A 20,293-nucleotide genomic window follows, 5' to 3' on the forward strand; every position below is an offset into this window, starting at 1 on the left:
AGTTCACACCTGGCTCACCAGTACACAGGTTGGACTGTTCTCTATATGGTGCCAATCATCTAGGATCTATGAATGGAAGGACATCTGCAAAAAGGCCCCATTATGTAGAGTGTGGGTCATTCCCAGTGCAGCAGAAGAGTGATGGTGGAGGTAAAGGGGTCAGAGACATACCTCTCAACTGTACATATTTTGCAGAATGTCCAGATTTTTGCCTCATATTTTGGTGTGTTCCTCCTAAAATCTGTACTTTTCTGGCAAATAGCTGAGGATTGAAGTAATTAAATAATGACAAACATTTGAGTTTAATACTCGAAATCCTTCAGAAAATTCATGCTAATGCAAAACCTATTATTCTACTAACTTTCTAAGTTTGTAAGCGCAATATTTAAAACCTGTCCCTATTTGTCCCCCATCATTTAAGGCTTTGTCCAGATTTTTTGCTCTAAGAGGTTGAGATGTATGGTCAGAGATGGAAACCAGGCATGGCTATGCAGTAATACTTGGTCCAATAAGTAGACAGATAGGAAAGAACTTTAAAGAGAAGTGCAATGTAAATGTGGATGGTTGTGTACTGGGATGCCACAAGTTCCTGGTTAAGATTTACTTTAAAGCAGAGCAATCCTAAATTTGTAGAGTCTGCCTTTGATTCCTGAGAAATATGTGCAGCTCAGCATGAAGTATTACAACTCCAGCTCTGCAACAAAGCTTTAATTCATAAAAGGCAGAAATGCACTCACATGTCAAGGCACAGTGATGTTGTGCCATGAGAAGTAACCCAAGAGAGAACAGTACAAATGAGTACAATCACAATGTAAATGAAGATGTCCTCTGCTTACATATAATTCATAAATAGTATAAAGTGATGTCTGAGCACAGGCATAGAATTCTCTGGTTTACTAGCACATGCAAGCAAAGAGTAGCAGTGGATGGAGTAGTGCATGTCATTTATGGACTGCCACTGGTTTTTGTTTGTGTCTTTCGGCTTTTTCCCAGTTAGGGGTCGCCACAGCGGAACTCCGGTCCACTAATGATTGGCAGTAGAGTTTTTATGTACTGGCTTGCCAGGCCTAATGCACAACCTTCAATGAAGAACGCCCGTTCACGCATGTCGCCACAGAGAAGACGCTCTAACTGAGAATCGAACGGGCAATGTCTAACTGTGAGGCGACAATGCTACCGCAGCACCACCACCGCAGTATGGACTGCCACTGGTGCACAGAAGAAATAATTAGATTAGTACTTTGCTAACTGCCCCTGTGGGTCACCTCAAGCCCAGCCAACTACCCATGTGAAAATCAATCCCTGCACTTTGTGTCTGCAATATAAACACCCCAACCACCATGCCAACCTCCTGTTACAAAGTGTGCAAGTGATGTATATCTAGCAAGGCTACAAGGTCTGTGGCAGTCCCACATGAGGCAAACCCCTTATCATCTGATCAAGTAACAAATCTTTGAACAGTACAAGCTTTTCCCAGTTATCCTGATACTACGTGTGACACATCATGTGGACCAGAAACCAAATGGATAAAGTGGCTGGCCAACACAGATGGAGAACAAAGTTGCAACTCCCACATCGTAGTTGAAATATGCTCCAGAAGTGCAGATGTGATACCTTAGGCATGTCCTAATTATCTGCATTGGAGAAAATGGAGACAGACTTCACATGCTGCTGCAGCACGTGAGGACTTCATAACATACCTCAAGAATGATCAAGCGCCATACAGGTACTCCATACCGGTGGCAGTTATTTGGAGGTTGCTGATCACATGGGCTCTGTTCGGTATATATACACAAGAAGGTGTTGTACTTCAAGGGCTATCAGCTTGATGCAAGTTCCAAGGTAGTTACTGCCCAAGATGTCTACATCTGGCAGATTAGCAATGTGTGCCAAGCAGCATCACAGGGTTGAATGTCAGAGAGTTGTTTTATGAGTATACACAAGATTGCACAGTGGCCACAGTTTGCAGCAAAATGCTATCAATATGATAATATTGATGCTGCATACACTTGCTGTCAGCTAACTTGTGTGTCTTGTTTATACCTCTGGTGATGCAGACTGTTTACTACAACCAAAGCTGATGGCAAAAATACACTATCCCCAACAAGAAGAGCTGCAATTCATCTTATAGTCAAATATGCACAGAGCTAGGACAAGTGTTTTGTTTCCTAAAGGGTCAGTTCAAGCTCTTGGATGCCTCAGGGAATATGTTACACTGCAGTATACACCAAAGAGGGATACATGGATAGCCTTGGCTTGTGCCATAACACTGCAGTAAGAAGCTACAATGATGGCTAGCAGCAGGTCATTACATGGTCAGCATGACATAGGCACAGCCACAGACTGATGCCAGTCTGCAAAAGGATGTCAAACAGGAGGATGCCCTGGTCACACCGTGACCAGCACAAGTCTCAAGACAGCAAAATCATACCTATGTAGTGATAATCAGAAAAGTCTAGTGGAAAGGTGAGGCTGAAACTTGACTACCACAGCTACCAGTACTTTCCCTGATTCACCATCTTAAGGGAGCTACTGGCCTCAACAAATTGAAAGGGTCCTGTAAAAGGGTAGTCTAAAAATGCCACATTAGCATCCTCAGTGAAACTGCTGAGCTATGGACATGCTTGCCTGTGCATCACTATGCCTGCACTCACAGCTCTAACTGAACCCTAAGCCATGTTACTGATAAAAAGGACCGTGTGGTTCTTCAAATTTAAAGACATAACAGATTAAGTCATAATCTTTTTTCTGAGACACATTTGGTAGCTCATCCCTCTAAAAATACACCATGTGGGCTAAATAATTTAGTATCATCATGGATAAAGAAGGGGATGCAAATACACAGTTTCTAACCAGCCAAGCCTTCATTTTGTGGTGGATACAGGGTTGTGTGGTTTGAGGGCTGCTACATAAACAGTAGGATCTGGTATGGAGGCCTCTAAACAGACTGACCAATCCTATGGAGGGAAAAAGATTTTGATTAACTTCCTGATCACTAGGCCAGCTGTGTCTGGGTTGTCACTGGTCATACTTCATTACATCCACCAAGACCAGGACCACCCAGGAGGTCTGGGTTTAAACCTGAATACTTCCTGCAGTCATCTTTGATGTGAGGGAATCAGGTCTGTAGGATATCCCTCACCTTTTCCTGCATTAATTAGAGAAGTTTCCTGCATATGAGGTTATTAAAAGGGAAGCCAAACCCTCGTCATTATCCAGTGCTGGAAAAAACTTCTGGCAATTTCAAGTGCCTAAGCATGAATTGGAATTTCCAGAGTCTTTTATGGTAGGACTCTGGATTGGATGACAAACAGTCCTTCTTACTGCCTTAAGTACATGAAGAAGAATGCAAGAGCCTTTTTATATGATCTGTCCCACTACAAACCACTGTTCCATAGACATCAAAATCTGAATCTATTTTGGTATTGGTACTGACAGGGTTTATTGTCTCAACTTTAGGGTAGAGTGCATGGACACAGAATGCACTGATACTGCTCTGGCACTGTTAGCGCTGACATGACCTGGCACTGTGCTGCTAGCATCAAAGGAAGGGAAGCCAGTGCAGTGGGAAATGGTAGACATCAACACTAGTAAGGAGGAAAAATTTTGGTGTTGGAATGAGACCCCAAGTGTACTGCCCTGAGTATTGGGTCAGTGCCTGCATTGGTGGCTGGGCAATCAATACCAAATACCTGGGTTACAAAGCCATGCGCTTCAGTCAACATGCTGCAAAAATGGCAGTCAAGTACTATATGACAGATGATGGCAAGGTCCTTAATTCTGGCATTGTAATCATTACTAGAGATGAGGATGATGCTGATGAATATGTTGATGTCAGGGAGGAAGACCAAGCTAAATTGAAAAGCAGCACAAAACTATCCCAGTGCCATTCACTCTGGTGTCAGCAGAATGAGCTGCCAATATTTCAGTCCCTTGACATCCATATAGTGCTCATTCATTAAATCCAATTCTTTACATCACCCAACTGGTGACAGGTTTCTGGCTTAATTCAGCTCACAGTTTGGCAAGGAGAAGATTCCACACATGAAATGGTATTCTCTGAGTCCATAGATAGTGGGCTTGGATCTTGGATGGTGTTGGATGGGGGGTCCCTACAATGTGCTGACATTGGTTGTTGATGCTGCATTCACTGGTACCAGAACTGAGGAAAATTCCAAAACTAATATTTTTCTAAGCAACTTGGTGTTCAAGGTCTTTGTACTATCAGCTTCAGACATTTCAACTCCTTTCTATATGAAGGAGATTGGGTAGGTGAGAAAGACTTATGCAGTCATTGGTGTACTGGGGCATAGTGGACAGTGAAATCTGCATTAAATACTATGTTTTTTCTCAGAAAGTGGGACAGTCCAGTAGGAGTGTCCATCGATGGGTGCAAGGTACCACCACAGACACACTCCTTAAAACACGCCTTCATCATTGTGTACTAAGGACAGGCTCTATGTCACAATGGAAAAGGCAAGCTTGCTAAAATGCAGACCATAAGGGGACAACCATGGAAGTGTACCTTTAAATAGAAGTGAAAGTGAAGATACACACAACAGCAAATATTGAGGAAAAGAGAGGATTTAAGCAATACTGGGTCACAGCAAGGAAGGATTAGCAGAATGGGAAAAGCTGGAAAGAGAAGAAGGGACTGAAGACTAATGTTGTAACACTAGGTGTCTTGGAGCTGCAGCTGATGTTGTGAGACAGAACCTGATAAAGCAGGCATCACACTGACACTGACTAATAACATGATAACATCTGTTGACAAGGTGTACAGAAAAGACAGATTATGCAAAGTGGAGGGATAGCAGTTGATATAAAGGAATGGACCAACTGTGAAGTGACAAATGGAAGGCGGAAGTTCCAGCAGAACCTAAAACAGACGAATACAGAAGGCCAAAGTAGTACATAGGTACCAAGCTTTATGGAGCAGGGGGAAAAAAGCCCTGATTAAAAGACTTACATTCTAATAGCAGCCAGATGCTGGAAGTGCCTGGTAGAGGGAAATTGGAAAAGTAGTCAGCACTGCATCACTCATCAGGGAAGGGAGGAAAAATGTGGTTTTGGTTGGCTTTGACAACCATGCAAGCAGTGGCATGCAAAGAATGGAAAATATATACATGACCAATGTGAGTTTAATGGACTTCATTATTGTGTGTGTGTGTGTGTGTGTGTGTGTGTGTGTGTGTGTGTGTGTGTGTGTATACGCGCGCGTATGTGTATGAGTGCACAAGTGCAGGGGGAAGGCTAAGTACACCCCAACAGTGATGTGGGTGCTTACTTTATCCAGCTGTGGAAATGGCTAGGACTTAATAAAAATACCCTCACTGGGTAAAATTAGATAGTGTTTGTTGTTAGGGAATGGAGATGCGGAACAGTCTCCCCCCTAACTGAAAATAATTAAGGTCCAGTCTTAAAACTCAGGTGAACCTGGTATGGGAAGGTGAAGATAGGCTTTCAGTCCAGTGGGAAAAGGGTATTCCCTGGTCGTAAGTGACACTCAGCTGCTGTACACAATGGTGACAACTCCTACAGAAGGCTGCACAGTGCAGCAATTACAACACTAATGAGTATGGTGCATTACTATATAGTAGGTGAAATGTGAAAAGAGAGCTACAGTAATAATGGAAAACCAAAGAAGGTAACCTACTGTGGGAAAGGTTCAACACATACAAAAAGAGTAAGAGAAAAATGAAGAGCTCTTGTCTTTGGCTAAACAGAGTACCTAGGGTGATGATGAAGGAGAAAAGGAAGGCACACAAGAGTCACACGAAGGGAAGAAAGGTAGTACGACACTATTCTTACATTCTAGGAACAGGGCATCCAGAGTAAAAACAAAAGACCAGCGTGGAGCAGGAACTAAGGCATCTATCTTGTGATAGTAGTTTAACACTTTATATTACCACTGGAGACAGTATGGTAGTTGCCTGTGTTTTGAAGGAGGTCACCATCTTGAGCAGTCATGTTTTAAAAGTCGCTACTGTATTCAGTAAGCTATCTGAAACCCCAGTTTTGCAGTTAAAAACAATACTGGCTACTTGTTAACTAACACTGATGAAGTGATATTTTACTTTGTTAAATAAATACATATATACATACAAACATACCTACATATACACAAACATTACATACATAAATACAGAGTGTACTGGCAATGTGCACAGTTATCTTATTTTTTCAAATCAAACAGGTTGGATGCTGAACACTCCAGTAGCGGCAGGGGACTGCATCATTTTAACAGCATGCCTGGTAATGTCCAAATGGATAAGGAAAAGATAAGAACCTTCCACTGCAAACCCTTGCCTGACGGAGCGTACTAAGTAAGCAAGGTGTTCATTGAGTATATGACTACAGAGGAATTTTACATCTCAATAAACAATCGGCTCTGACTGCAAAGAACGACACTGCTTGCTCCCTATCTCCAGCTCTTGTAACCTTACCAAAGTATGCCATACTTGTAGCTAGGCTCTTGCTCTCTGTCCAAATAAATGAGTACATTTCTCCTTGTGGCTTTTGACTTAACAGTAAATGTGAAACTGTAAACATTTTATAAATTAATTCTTAAATTATAAAAACAATACAGTTCTTCTTCCTCTATAAAAAATTAATTATGCAAAACGTTCGCTTTCCATATACAGGGGCAGTTGATAACAGTATTACATTAAGAAAGAAATATAAACCCTTTGAAGCTTGTTCTTGAAAAGTTATTCATATTGAGAATCCTTTTGTTCTCTACCCTACCCCCATATCATCATATTTATAATTTATTATTTCAAACTCTCATGCTATAAACACCAAGTAAGAAAACTCATCATCTGCAAAGTTATTCCCCATTCAACTCAATTAAGTAAACCTGTTTACATGAAACCTTAGAAAGTCTTTACATTATATAAAAATACTAACTAGCTTCCTCAACATTATATCTGAAAAAAATAACTATAATGATAAACTAACTACAACTACAATTGCTGTCTACATTACATAACTTACTCTATCTCTCAAGCACATTAGCTCCATCAATGCCAACTAACTCCTCCCCCAAACCAAACTTCATAAATAGTGATAGATGTTAGGTCTACTTTTACTTTTTACCCTTGAAGTCAATTAAGAAGTTTCACCACTACAACATCTGTCTGCAGTGCCACTATTACACTACTCCAGTGGTAAAATTTATTTTGCCTCATCCTTTGCTGGTAAAAAAAGCCACAATCCTTTTAGCTACTACTTCTTCTGTCTCACTTAGCACTTGGTTGTAGTAAGAGTTACAGTTACTGTAAATGCCACCCCCTTTTCTGTCTCAATCTGCCTCTAATGGCAGAAAAGGGCTTGGCATTCTCTCAGGTACCCTCTTTTTCTTGCATGCATACTCAGTAATATAGGATGAACATTCCCTCAACCACCATGTCCTTTTTCTCCGCTAGTTTACTATTTTTTAAACTATAGTCCATTCTTTATTGATAAAATAAAGAAACAGAGAAACAGTATACTTCAAACAGTTAATATAGCAAACACAATAACAATATGACTTGATAAATCAACCAGCAATAGGAAAAAAGTAACTACAACAACATAACTATGAGAGAATAATTTATTTATATATTGATATCTGTTTGCCAGAAAAGTCTAACTGGCTCACAAAAGCCCATTTTCAGTAGAGACCCAGGGAGAAAAGCTCCATTTAACAGAGGAAACAAATTCAAAGACATTACATAAAAACAGTTGAAAATTATACATTTTAAAAATAAACAACAATATTGTAAACCATAAAAATATAACAAAAATATGTTACAAAGAGAACAATGAGAAAAAGCTATGTAAAACACTATGTACAATTTTAGAGAGCATCCTTTTGGCAATTCACAATAGTAATAAGTACAATTCTTGTGTTTTGTTTAATCATAACTATAAAGAGAGAGAGAAATTAGGCCAGGTTAGTATAAATGGGGAAAAGGTGATAGGAAGAGGTTATGTAAAGTGGTAGAAAGGGTAGGACAGCCAGATGGAGATGAGGAAGTAGAAAAGTAGATGAGATTGATGTTCTTCTAGGGGTATAGCAAAATCAAATTATATACATTATAGTACAAAACAAAACAGGTACACTTAGGCTAGGCTTAAAAAAGCCCTTGTGATCATTCGCCTAGTAAACACCTATGAACATGGGTAACTTTCCTTCAACCTCACTCCAGCCCTCCAGGTTCTGGCCAAGTGTCTTCTTCTCCATTTCACTCCCACTTGTACCCTCCACCCACCCTGCATTAGTCACTGGATCTCTAAGATCACTAATGCTTTCTGCTCCCACAGATCTCTACATATGACTCTCAGTCTGCCCTTGTTAAACTTAATCCATTTCTTCCATGGCTAAGAGTTGTTCACATCCTCCTGTGGTACTACCCATTTAGACCACATCTGCATGAACTGAGCATACTTAAACCAATCTGTCTCTTCCAAATTAGACAGTTTTTCTATCACATTCCATGCCTGAGGTCGTTGTTGTTTTTCTTTCAGCTTTTCCCGGTTAGGGGTCGCCACAGTGGAACTCCGGTCTGCTAATGATTGGCAGTAGATTTTTACGGTGTTGAGGTGCCAGCTCGATGCCCAACCTCCAACAAAGGCACGCCCATTCACTCATGTCTTTCGAATCCTACTTGACCGCGGGGAGGACATGCAGACTCCACACAGAAGGCGGTCCAGCCGGGAATTGAACAGGAGAACCTCTTGCTGTGAGGCGACAACGCTACCGCTGCACCACCGCGGCTTACACTCCATGCCTGAGGTACTAGCTGTAAAACACTATCAATCACCCTGTCCTATTATACATAAAAAATGAAGCATTTAAAACTAGTTTGTTTCTGCTTTATTTAACAGGCATATTGCTCAACCACCACCTAATCCTACGTATGAAAGCAAAGCTTACACAGTCAGCCCTCCTCTACCTTTATGGATGCCACAGCTAAAAGGATCCTTTATAACTCATAAACAGCTCCAAGTTCAAATGTGTCTGCCAAAAGATGACCCTAACAATATGCAAAACTTCAGTAAACTTCTCACTAAACTTTAATTGACTGACTTGAATATATCAATGGCATGGGACATCTAACTTAACCCAGGGCAAAAAACAACTATTCAAACATAAATCAACTTCACCTAAATTGAGCAAAAGACTTAAATAGTTTTAATTAACATAAACAGCATTAACAATAAATGAACCCAGCTTAAAGTCTGATTACTAACACAAAATCTAGACATCATTGCTATTACTGAATCCTGGCTAAAGAATAATCTTTGTCCATCATACTTATTAAGAATTTATAATTTACAAATATAACACACCAGGCAGAGGAACAGTTGGATGGCTTTTAGTGATAAGAAATGCTTTAAACATTGGCATGTTGCATACTACAGTAGTGAGGCCTACTGGAAATAATGCCACTAAATGAATTAAAGTACACATAAACTTAGGTAAATGTACCAATATGCATTTATCTGCAGCTTACAGCACTCCTCTCTCAAAAAATATGCTTCCAGAACACACACACACACACATAACAAGTTTTCACAAGGTTAAGTAAAATCAGTGTCATGCCAGGAACCTTTAAGTTAAGGGCAGTAGCATCTCTGTCTACAGAATGAACTAAATGCTTTAACCTGAGCAACATGGAGGAGGTAGTCAAAACTCCATGTAGACCAAATCCTAACTAAGACTAGTGGCTCCTTAAATGACCTACTACTAAGTAATGTTGCACATTGCTACATTAGTACTTCTGTGATATCAGAGTTCATTAGTGGTTAATGATTTGTTCTAGCACAAATTCAAGGTAATTACAAGTAGGCCCATTTCTAAATCTAAGGAAGCAGAGCTGTATATACTTTTAGGTTCATAGGTTCATAGGTTCATACTAGGCTATCTGCCCAAGGGCATTTATAAGCCTAGCCCATAGTTATTTGGCTTTCACCACCCCTTTAGTTTGAATAAAACTATGCCTATTATTTTGCTGTGCCTCTGTCAAGCAGTGACACTGAAGTAATCCCTGGGGTATATCTGCGATCCCCCATCCATTGGTCAAGATTCCTCTTGAACAAGGCCAGCGAGGTGCTCTGCCTCACATGTACCGGGATTTTGTTCCACAGCATAGGGAGTCTCTGGGTGATGAATCTGTCCCTCCAGCATGTTCTATTAATAACCGTGTCAAGGTTTAAGTCTCCCGCCCTTGTGGTTCTGAGGGATCTAGATTTTTTGAGGTGAAGCATATTCATCAAATCAGGGTTTGACATGGCCTTATATGTCAGGCACAGGTCACCTCTGAGCAAGCGGTATGAGACTGAATAGAGCTGGAGTTCTTTCAGTCGGGCAACATAAGACATATTTTTGAGACCCTTTATCCTTTTGGTGAGGAACTTTTGGGGCCTTTCCAGCTGCTGCAGGTGTCTGGTCAGATACATTCCGAATGTGGCATTGTACTCAATCATAGGTCTAATGAGTGATGAGTACAGGGGCGATGACCTCCCTTGATCTAGATGTGAATCCCTTCATGATCAGGTGGGCAATGTAGAAGGTTTTCCTAACTACTTTAGCAACATGAGTGTCAAACGAAAGGCTACTGTCAACCTGGGTCCCCAGATCCCTGATGACTTCTTCTGTGCTCAGTGGATTGCCACCTATATGGTAGCTAGGGGTAACCTTGTTTTTCCCGAAGGGTATGACTATGCATTTCTTGGCATTTAACTTTAGGCCATGGCTCTGGCACCAGTTATCCGTTTCTGTGAGGCCCTTCTGAAGGATATCTGTGTCAGATGTGTTTTCGACTATGGCGCCCAGTTTGCAGTCATCTGCAAACTTTGTCAGCCATAACCCTCCTGTGTTTGCTTGTACTTCAGAAAAGTAGATGCCGAACAAGAGTGGACCCAGGACTGAGCCCTGTGGGACACCACTTGTGACAGGCTTGAGTCTGACATGGCTCCAGCAACTCTGACCCTGTGGGTTCTGTCACTTAGCCAGTTTGCAACCCATCTTGTGATGTATGGGTTTACATTCAAGCTGATGAGTTTTTGATGATACCTGAGTGGGGTATTGTGTCGAAGGCCTTTGCCAGGTCAAGGTAGGCTGTATGGACTGCCTTTCCCTCATCAATGGCCTTGGTGACTGTCTCGAAAAAGTCTACCAAGTTTAAAAGGCATGATCTGCCTTTGACAAAGCCAAACTGGGTTGGATCCAAAGTCTGCAAGTTCCCTATGTCTTTATTTATGAGTTCCATTATGATCCTCTCCATGGCTTTGCAGATAAGGCTTGTCAAGCTAATGGGACGGTAATTTCCAGGGTCGGTGGAGGCACCGCCCTTGTGAAGTGGGACCACAGTCGCCGTGCGCCACTCCTTGGGTACGTATCCTGAGGTGAGGCTAAGATTAAACAGCTGTCCTAACTGCGGGTTTAATTCCTCATGGAGTTCATGGAGCACACAGCCAGGGACACCATCCGGTCCCATGGATGCTGTGTTTTTTGCTTTGGAGAGAGCAGTTCTAACCTGGGCGTTGGAGATGTTTGGGGGGCTGCAATCCTCTGGTATAGATATCTCTCCTTTTGGGGGGGGAGGAGAAGTTTGCACTGAACCTGTCAGCCAGTATGTTGGCAATGTGTGTAGGTTCAGTAATCTTCACATCATTTTGAACTAATTCTGAGCATATCTGGGAGTTTCCTCCTAGGTTTCTAACATAGCTAAAGAAGGCCTTATGATTGTCTTTTGAATCCTTGGCGATTTTTCTCTCAAAATTTGCCTTGGATGATTTTATGAGAGCTCTTAGTTTTTTACTTATAATGATCAAAGGTGTCTTACCTTTCAAGGATTTTGCTCTATCTTGTAGTAGCTTCCTCCTTTTGTTGTAGAGCTTGTTTATGGCTAGGGTCCACCAGACTGGGCGCTTGCCTTTGGTACAAAGAGTCTTAGTTTTGTTTGGGATTGCCTGATCCATGCAGTCCTGTAGGTGCTGGTAGAAGGCATTTGTAAGTGATTCAGCGGTTTGAGTAATGTTTACCACTGGCTCAGGGGCCTTAAAGGAGACCACACTAGTTTTTAGAAGTGTGAAGTCGGCTTTTGAGAAGTTTTCCACTGTGGTCTTTTTTATTTCAGGTGGGGACGGGATGAGGACCTCCAGCGAGATTAGTTTATGATCTGATGTCAGCAGTGAGGGGTATACTTCGGTGTTGAACATTGTGATCCCATGTTCGTGATGATGAGATCAAGTATGTTTTCTCCTCTTGTGGGGATGGTGACTAGTTGTTCCATGGCATTTGAGTTTATGAACTCCAGGAACCTTTGGGCTAGAGTGTTTGGGCTTGAGTAGTGTTCCCAGTCTATATTAGGGTAGTTGAAGTCACCTAGTATGATGGTGTTTGGAGATACATTTATCCCCTCCATTGTTTTCAGGAAGGCCATGTGAGGTTCCTGAGTTTGAGAGGGTGGCCTGTAACATGCTACAAATTGCAGAGCAGTCTTGCCTATGGTTAATTGCACCTGGATGGTCTCCGATGCATCGTGCGTTGCCACCAACCTTCAGGTGTGGGTGTCCTTTATGAATATGGACACCCCCCTCCTTTCTTGGTGTTGTCCGGATTTTTACAAGGAATTTACTGGACTTCTCATTACCTTCAAGAGGTACTCTGATCTTGAGCTATACAATATTATTCAACAGCTCTAATCAGTACAGGATAGACGTTTCACTCTCAAATAAAGGCGCCTTAGGCACAAACTGACACTAAAACACTACAGAGGCAAAATAATTAAGTTCAGAAAAATGGGAAGAAAGCGCACCTACCACTAACACTGCAAAGCAGTTCTTTTTACATCTTAAGAGAAAATAAACAATAGAACATTCTGCAAATGCTATCTATCTTAGAAATAGGTGAGTGGCTCTAATTTCTCATGCACTCTCTAGAAAACCATACAAAATGAAACTGATCACATTACAAATTTTCTGCATAGTCATATTAAACTGCTAAATGCTCTATTTGCAAATAAATACAAGGACTACATAGTTTACGTGGACCAGCTGTTAAATGAACAACAGTGTCAACCTTCTGAATCTGACTCTTGCAGAAAACTAAACAAAGTGGTGTTGATCCACTGAACCTTCTAGTTGAAATCAAAATTTCTGTGGTGCCAGGGATGATGCCAGGTTAAGGAAAACCAATTTAAATATGTTATTCCTTGTCCCTCTGTCTTATTTCCTACTCAAAATACATGAGGGCTGGAAATATGTATGCAAACATATGGTTTTGTAAATGTAAAAGGAGATGAAGGAAGGGAAATGCACAGATTTACTGTTTGAAATGTAGGATATAATACCGTGCATCTCCTGTGTAAGCAGATAATAAAATGCAAATCAGTATACTTCAAATGAGTAGTTGATTAGAACTATGAAATGAACACAAATGTTAAGATGCAGTCAGTTAAGAGATGTATATGTACCAGTGGTTTCTATTGTTTCTGGGCTAATATAATTAATGGAAGAACTGGTTTAGTTACTTTTACTGTGAGAAAGCAAAACAACTAAAGTAAACTGATGTAATGCTTTTCTGAAAAAAAAAAAAAGGACGTGTGTGTGTGTGTGTGTGTGTGTGTGTGTGTGTGTGTGTGTGTGTGTGTGTTAAAGGCAGCTACCATGGGTAAAAGGCACTGGAGGATACTGTGGTTCATAAACAGAGTGGTAAAAAAGGGTCAAGGGTACTAGCCCAAAGGCTCAGCTCTGTAAGTGCCCCATGTACAGTCTAATCTGGGAATGGATGTTGAATGTTCATACTCAGCCCAGTAATGCATATTACTTTTAAGCTCCTGGTGCTAGGTTTCATTTTTTAACTGATTACTGAGTTAGACTTGTGGGCACTTTAACTTTATCCTGCAGTGTAGATTCCAAAGGCCATCCCTCTAGTACCAGCTTGGACCTCTTCTTTATGTTGATGACAGTGGGCTGAAAAGTGGCACAGATGATGTTTGATTCTCACCAATGTTGCCAAAACATGTAAGAAAGGTGGTGCAGATGGGGTATGAATCACACTACCACCATAAAATATGTGATAAACATTGACATAGTTGGGGTTTGTATCTCACCACTGTCAACCAAACACATGATTACCAGTGAATAAATGAGGTTTGCATTTCACTTCTATCAAATCAATCAAATATGTGATGATTAGTGGATGGATAGGGTTTGAATCCCACCAGTGTCATTTATAATGTCAAGAACCAATGGCACAACTGAAATGTACATTGTAAGGCTAAAACTACAACTGTAGATGAACATCTGAAGCATAAGGAATGCAATGTCCCATGTATTCTACCCAAAGAAGGAAACAGAGGTATATGGACTGATTCAGCAGGAACTCAGGCTTAACCTTGGCAATGAGTAAGGGTTGGCACTAACAGGCAGCTGGTCCTTGTGGAATACCAGATAGGTTTCCTAACACAGCAAGGACTGTATGTAGTTCAGAAATATGCCTGGTAAAATTTAATACCTACCTACCACTCTAAGCCAGCTGGATCAAATGGCAAATGAGTGAGCATATCCACCCTAAAAGTCAAGTCACAATTAGACAGGGGCTTTCACTAGGCCAGAGATTGAAACCTCCTTCAGGAAGAATTAATGACACAATACTGAGCCATAGTCCTATTCTCCACTATGTCATGATACATGAAGATAGCAAAAATAAACACCATGAACATGGTTAACTGATACATTCATACATAATTCATACATTTCTGCAATGTTACTAAGGAAGGAAGTAGTAACCTTCCCATAAGAGGGAAATCTTTTCCATTTGCAGCACACATGTGCCTTGTGGAAAGTTTCCTGGTGGACTCAAGCACATATGATATATCTTCCAAAATGTCTGAAGGAATGACAAGAACAACTGCAAGGGCCATGCAATGAGATTCCATTTTGCCTCAGAGTTGAGACACCTACAGACAAGACTAGATACACCTCACAAATGGTCGGAAACCAAACTACGTTCTCCTGGGTTGCAATGGAGCCATCAAGATGATCCCTGGCCTTAAAATTATGAACAGATAAGAGATCAGAGAAGGAAGGAAGGACAGATACATCTTTGCTCAAGCTACATAGAACATGTCCACTATCTACTATCCACTCATTCAGGTGAGCAGAACCTGGAAATGACTATGTTTATGTTTTCACCTCAGGGAAGTAAATAATGTGGGAATAAATAGCCAGGGAATTGTTATGGCTAGGCTTGTATAAGCCCTAGGGTCGACAGCCTAGTACCATCCTATGAACCTATATTTATCAAACAATTCCACAACCTCTTAATTAAGCATGAACTTCCCAGCCAGTTAGTAAGTAGCATCAAGGATCCAGTTCAAGGAACAGACATAAAACAAAACCATTATTCTGCAGCCACCTACAGCATGCCATTGGTTGAACCACCTTTGAATCAAATGTTTTAGAGGAACAGTGAAAATCACAGCTGACACCATCCATAGCACATACAGAAGCCATGATGTGTCTTTGTCTGAAAAGTATTTAGGATATAATCAATTAATTCCTCTGCACATGTAGAAGAAGGACTTCTGCCAAATGTCAGCTACCCTTGAATATGCAAACATGACAAAGTCCAAGACAGGACCTTAGACAGGGGGTTGCCACAATCAACCATTTACCCACGTATGGGAATACAAAGAATATTTCTGCTACAGGCTCCAAGTATGCAGCAAAGTACCAAATGTCCAGGATTTTTGTTTGGATGCGTTTGCATAGGTATGTTTATATCCAAAGCAAACTTTAGAGAAATCTTCATGAGGAAGATAACAAACAATGGACGTGTGATGGGAGAGAGAAAGGTAACTGGGAACATATTTTTTTTAGAAGTATAACAAGGTGGCAAATTTTAAAATTTCTCTACAGAGTACTTTGTCAGAAATGATGGGCTGTAACTAAAGAATTGACTCTTTTGATCTGGGTCACAGGATCAGAATTGCCCAGACGTCATAATGCCTTGCTAAGTTTAATGCTACTGGCTGCTAAAAAAAGCAATTACTAAAAAATGGAAATCAAAATCAAAACCAACTGTAATTGAAGTACTGAATATTGTAAAAGAGGTCAAAACATCTGTTGGTGTGATCTTTAGAAAAAGGGAATGATCAAATTACATATGAATAAATGTAAATTCTGGGAACAATGCAAGCAGACTAATGCTCAGGAGAAATGAGGTTTAAGGGAAGTCAGGAATTAAGCAAAACATGTAATGATAATAGTTATGAAAAAAACATGTATACTGCATGACAATAATGAAAACGTAACTATGTTTTTTTTTTCCTTTTTTCTATAACAGATCTGTGGCTATGTCAATGTATATACTGTGACTTTATAAAGATGGTTAGAAAAAAAGACAACCATTAAGTTCTTCTGCTGTAATGTCCCCTTTAATACAACCAGCATCTTTCAGAAGACCCTGAGCAAAAGGGGAAAAATGGAAGTCCCCCTTAATGACATCATATGGTTATTAAGGCAAAACTCAAAACTTGCTATATGCCTTCTACATAGTGCATGCTAAAAGTCAACACTGTGTTCAGGCATATCATCTAGAAATCCTAATGGAGCAGAGTCACAAAGTGGGAGTGGCCATTCCGAACCTCAAATAAAGAATATGCTGACTGAAGACACTCAAGTCCAGGACCAGCTGAAACCTCCTCTTGACGTCTTTGTTATGAGAAAAGGAAGAAAATAAATCAATTTCTCCAGTTCTTCACAAGTACATTATATCCTATTTCTTTCTTTCTTTCTGAAGGACACACTTGGACTAAGGAAGTTTAGTCTTCTAAAGAAGGCCTTTCTGGAGGAATACATAAAAGTTCTATAATACAACCTTTTATATAATATTCAGAAACAAAGTATTTTGAGTGATTGCTCATTGAGCTGGGGAACCCCACAAACCTGCCTTCCCTGGCCATTCATTCTTGATAGCCAGAACTGCTGTGGGGTCACCAGGGAATCTGGCCTTTTGGGTGACTTCAGAGATAGTGCCAGGGGTAACAACACCACCTGATGTTTGGAAGGATGCTTCTGACTATAAGGAGGCCTCTTCCTTTATCCTAAGGGTTTGGGCTGATGTCCACAGATTCATAGGTGTACACTAGGCTAATGACCACTATCCATGCAACCCAAATGTGTCCCACAAGTTATATATTTTACACATTTATACATGGGGTGAGTGTTAGTTATGACATGATTTACTGACTGGCTCTGTCCATCAGAGACACTGGCGCCAGACCAGGAGTGAACTTTCAATTTCCAATACATTGGTCTAAGTTATGCTTTAAATAGGGTTAGGGAAGGACTTTATTTCACATGGATGGGAAGCCTATTCCAGCCTTGTACGCCAGGAATAGATGGTCTCTCAGTAGTCTGTAGGAGATCAAGTATAGAGACAGAGTTTTGAGGCAATCCACATAGGACATTGTGTTTATGCCCTGTATTTTTTTCTAAGGAACCTTTGCAAATGGTGCAGTTGCTGGACGTGTCTGGTCGGGTAAATACCGAAGGGGCATTGCACTTAATGATAGGTTTGATAAGGGCTGAATATAGGTGCAATAGCTTCCCTGAACCTAAATGCCATGTCCTTACTCATCAGCTGTGCAACAGAGAAGGATTTCCTTACTACCCTGGGCACATGTTTTTCAAAGGTCAGGTTACTGTCTACATATGTTCCAAAATCCCTGACTAGTGGGTCAACTTTTAGGGGCATTTTATAGATGATGTAGTTCCCTTTGGTGTGCGATTTCCCAGAAGGTACTATAAGGCATTTCTTGGCACTGAGTTTTAATCCACGGCTTTGGCACCAGTCAACTGTCTGTATTAGAGCCTCTTGTAAGATGCTTGTGTCTTTGAGGTATTCTATGACTGCTCCCAGTTTGCAAGCATCTGTGAAGTTGGTCAGCCAGAAGTCTTTGACATTGGCCTTGACTTCTGAGAAGTAGATGCCAAAGAGGAGCAAGCCAGCATGGAGCCCTGAGGGACACCACTGGTGACTGGCCTCTTTAAGGAGGAGGTGTCACCAATCCTACATTCCTTATGTCAGCCAGCTAGCTATCCAGCTTGTTATGTAGGGTGTTTATGCCTAAGAACTTAATTTTGTTAATAATGCCAGAGTGGAGTATTGTATCAAATGTCTTAGCCAGGTCACTTTAGGAAGTATACATCATTTTACATTCATCCATTGCCTTGGTGACCTTCTCAAAGAAGTCCACCTGGTTCAGTAGACCTGACCTTCCTTTGACAAAGCCAAACTGGGATGGATCCAGTGTCTGAAGGACTCCTATGTCTTTATTGATCATTTCTAGGACAATTATTTCCATGGCCTTGCATATAAGACCAGTCAGAATAATGGGTCAGTAGTTTCCGGTACCTGTTGATGGCCTACTGTTAAGAAGAGAGATGACTGTTGCAGTTCTTCATTCTCCTGGCATAAGGCATGTTAAATAGTAACACCAGTGGCCCTAATAGGCTATATTTTAGACCAGTCATGGTGAACCTTTTGGGCTCGGTGTGTCAAAACTTCAGAAAATGCCTATCTTGACTCTGTTGATGTGTCACCCCCTCACAAATAAAACAGAAACAATTCTTTACATATTGATTTATTTAAAAGAACAAAGTCCAATCATGTGTCCTGCTATGTATTATAAAAGTAAAAGAAAATCAGTGGCTTACAATAAGGAAACTATGTTCTTCATCTGTAACTATGTTTGTAATTGTTAATTGCTATGTTAATCAAATTTTAATTGCTATGTAAATCCAATGTAACGACTGTCTGCATATTTTAACTGTGGAGCTTTTCTCCCCGGGAATCCACTGAAAATGGACCTACGTCCAGTCGGACACTCCAGGTCAACAAATGTAAATAAATAAATAAAATGAGCACTGATAATTGGGCATAAAATAGTGCACCAAAAAATTACCCTACTTTTAATAGTAATTTTGTTGGTGAACACTGGTGGGTCACTCAAAATTTTGTGGCGTGTTACCTTTGACACGCATGTTTTAGATTATTCAGGTTGCATCCTGGGATATTATCGGAGCTTACTGAGGCTGTGTTCTTCTACTGCAGTGGTGGTGCTGCAGTAGCGTTGTCGCCTCACAGTTAGACGTTGCCCGTTCGATTCTCAGAGCGTCTTCTGTGTGGTGACATGCGTGAATGGGCGTTCCTTCATTGAAGGTTGTGCATTAGGCCCGGCAAGCCAGCACGTAAAAATCTACTGCCAATCATTAGCGGACCAGAGTTCCGCTGTGGCGACCCCTAACCGGAAAAAGTCGAAAGACACAAAGACTGAGGCTGTGTTCTTGGCATTAGTGAGCACAGCCATGATATGTTCTCTATTTATATTTGGAAGAGTTATGTTTGAAGGTATTTCTTGGGGGAGTTGGCTGAGGGTGACTAAAGGGTAAAGTTGGAACTAAATTTGTCAGCCAGTAGATTTGCAGTATTGCTTGATTCAGTGAATGTGGCACCATTCACCACTAGTTGAGGACACTGCTGTGCGCGGCCCTTGAGGTTTCTGACATGGTTGTCTTTTGCCTGGAAGGCTATCTTGACAAACTAACGCTTAAAAAAAGGAAGTTTGCCTTGAAATGGTTCCTAAATGTTACTGTGTTTACTGGTGTTACCAAGGTGATTTTGATTTTGAAGGAAAAGGAAGAGCAGTAGTAGACTTGTACATGCTCTCTATGGCAGATAGTTTTACTTCTTTTTTCGACATCCACAATTACTGTATGTCTTATGAAGGCTATCCAAGAAGGACCTCCTTCTAGAAGGAGGCATGCATGATGACCCCCCCCCCCCCCACAGAACTCATCATGCAAATAGGAACCAGGTCATCTTGTGTAGGTAAGTGGATGCAGCCATAACCCTTGGCTTGGCAACAGTAGAATCAAAGATGCAGCAGCTTAAATGAAACAAATCTGATGAAGTCAAACAGTCTTCTCTGCAGCTTTGCTGACATCTAATTCAGGAATCTTATTGTTTTGCCAAAGCTTGTTCCACCAAGGAAGGCTGAAACTGGGACATGTGACACAGACGCATGTGAAACAGAAAACTGGAGTCTCACAAGTAGAAAGTGTCAGGAAAAAAAGTCGCTTATTTCGCATAGTGACAGAGCTGCACTGGCAGTTTCACCTCTGTCACTGACTGGATTGGCAGGATTCCCAGGTCCAGGTCCAACTTAAGAAATGTTTTCTAGAGACCTGCATGTCAGCTTTGAGCAAAGCAGAGGATTGGGAGGGGGGTGCT

The sequence above is a fragment of the Protopterus annectens genome, chromosome 2.part2 (assembly GCF_019279795.1).
Source record: "Protopterus annectens isolate FY-2018-M chromosome 2.part2, PAN1.0, whole genome shotgun sequence".
NCBI lineage: Eukaryota > Metazoa > Chordata > Ceratodontiformes > Protopteridae > Protopterus > Protopterus annectens.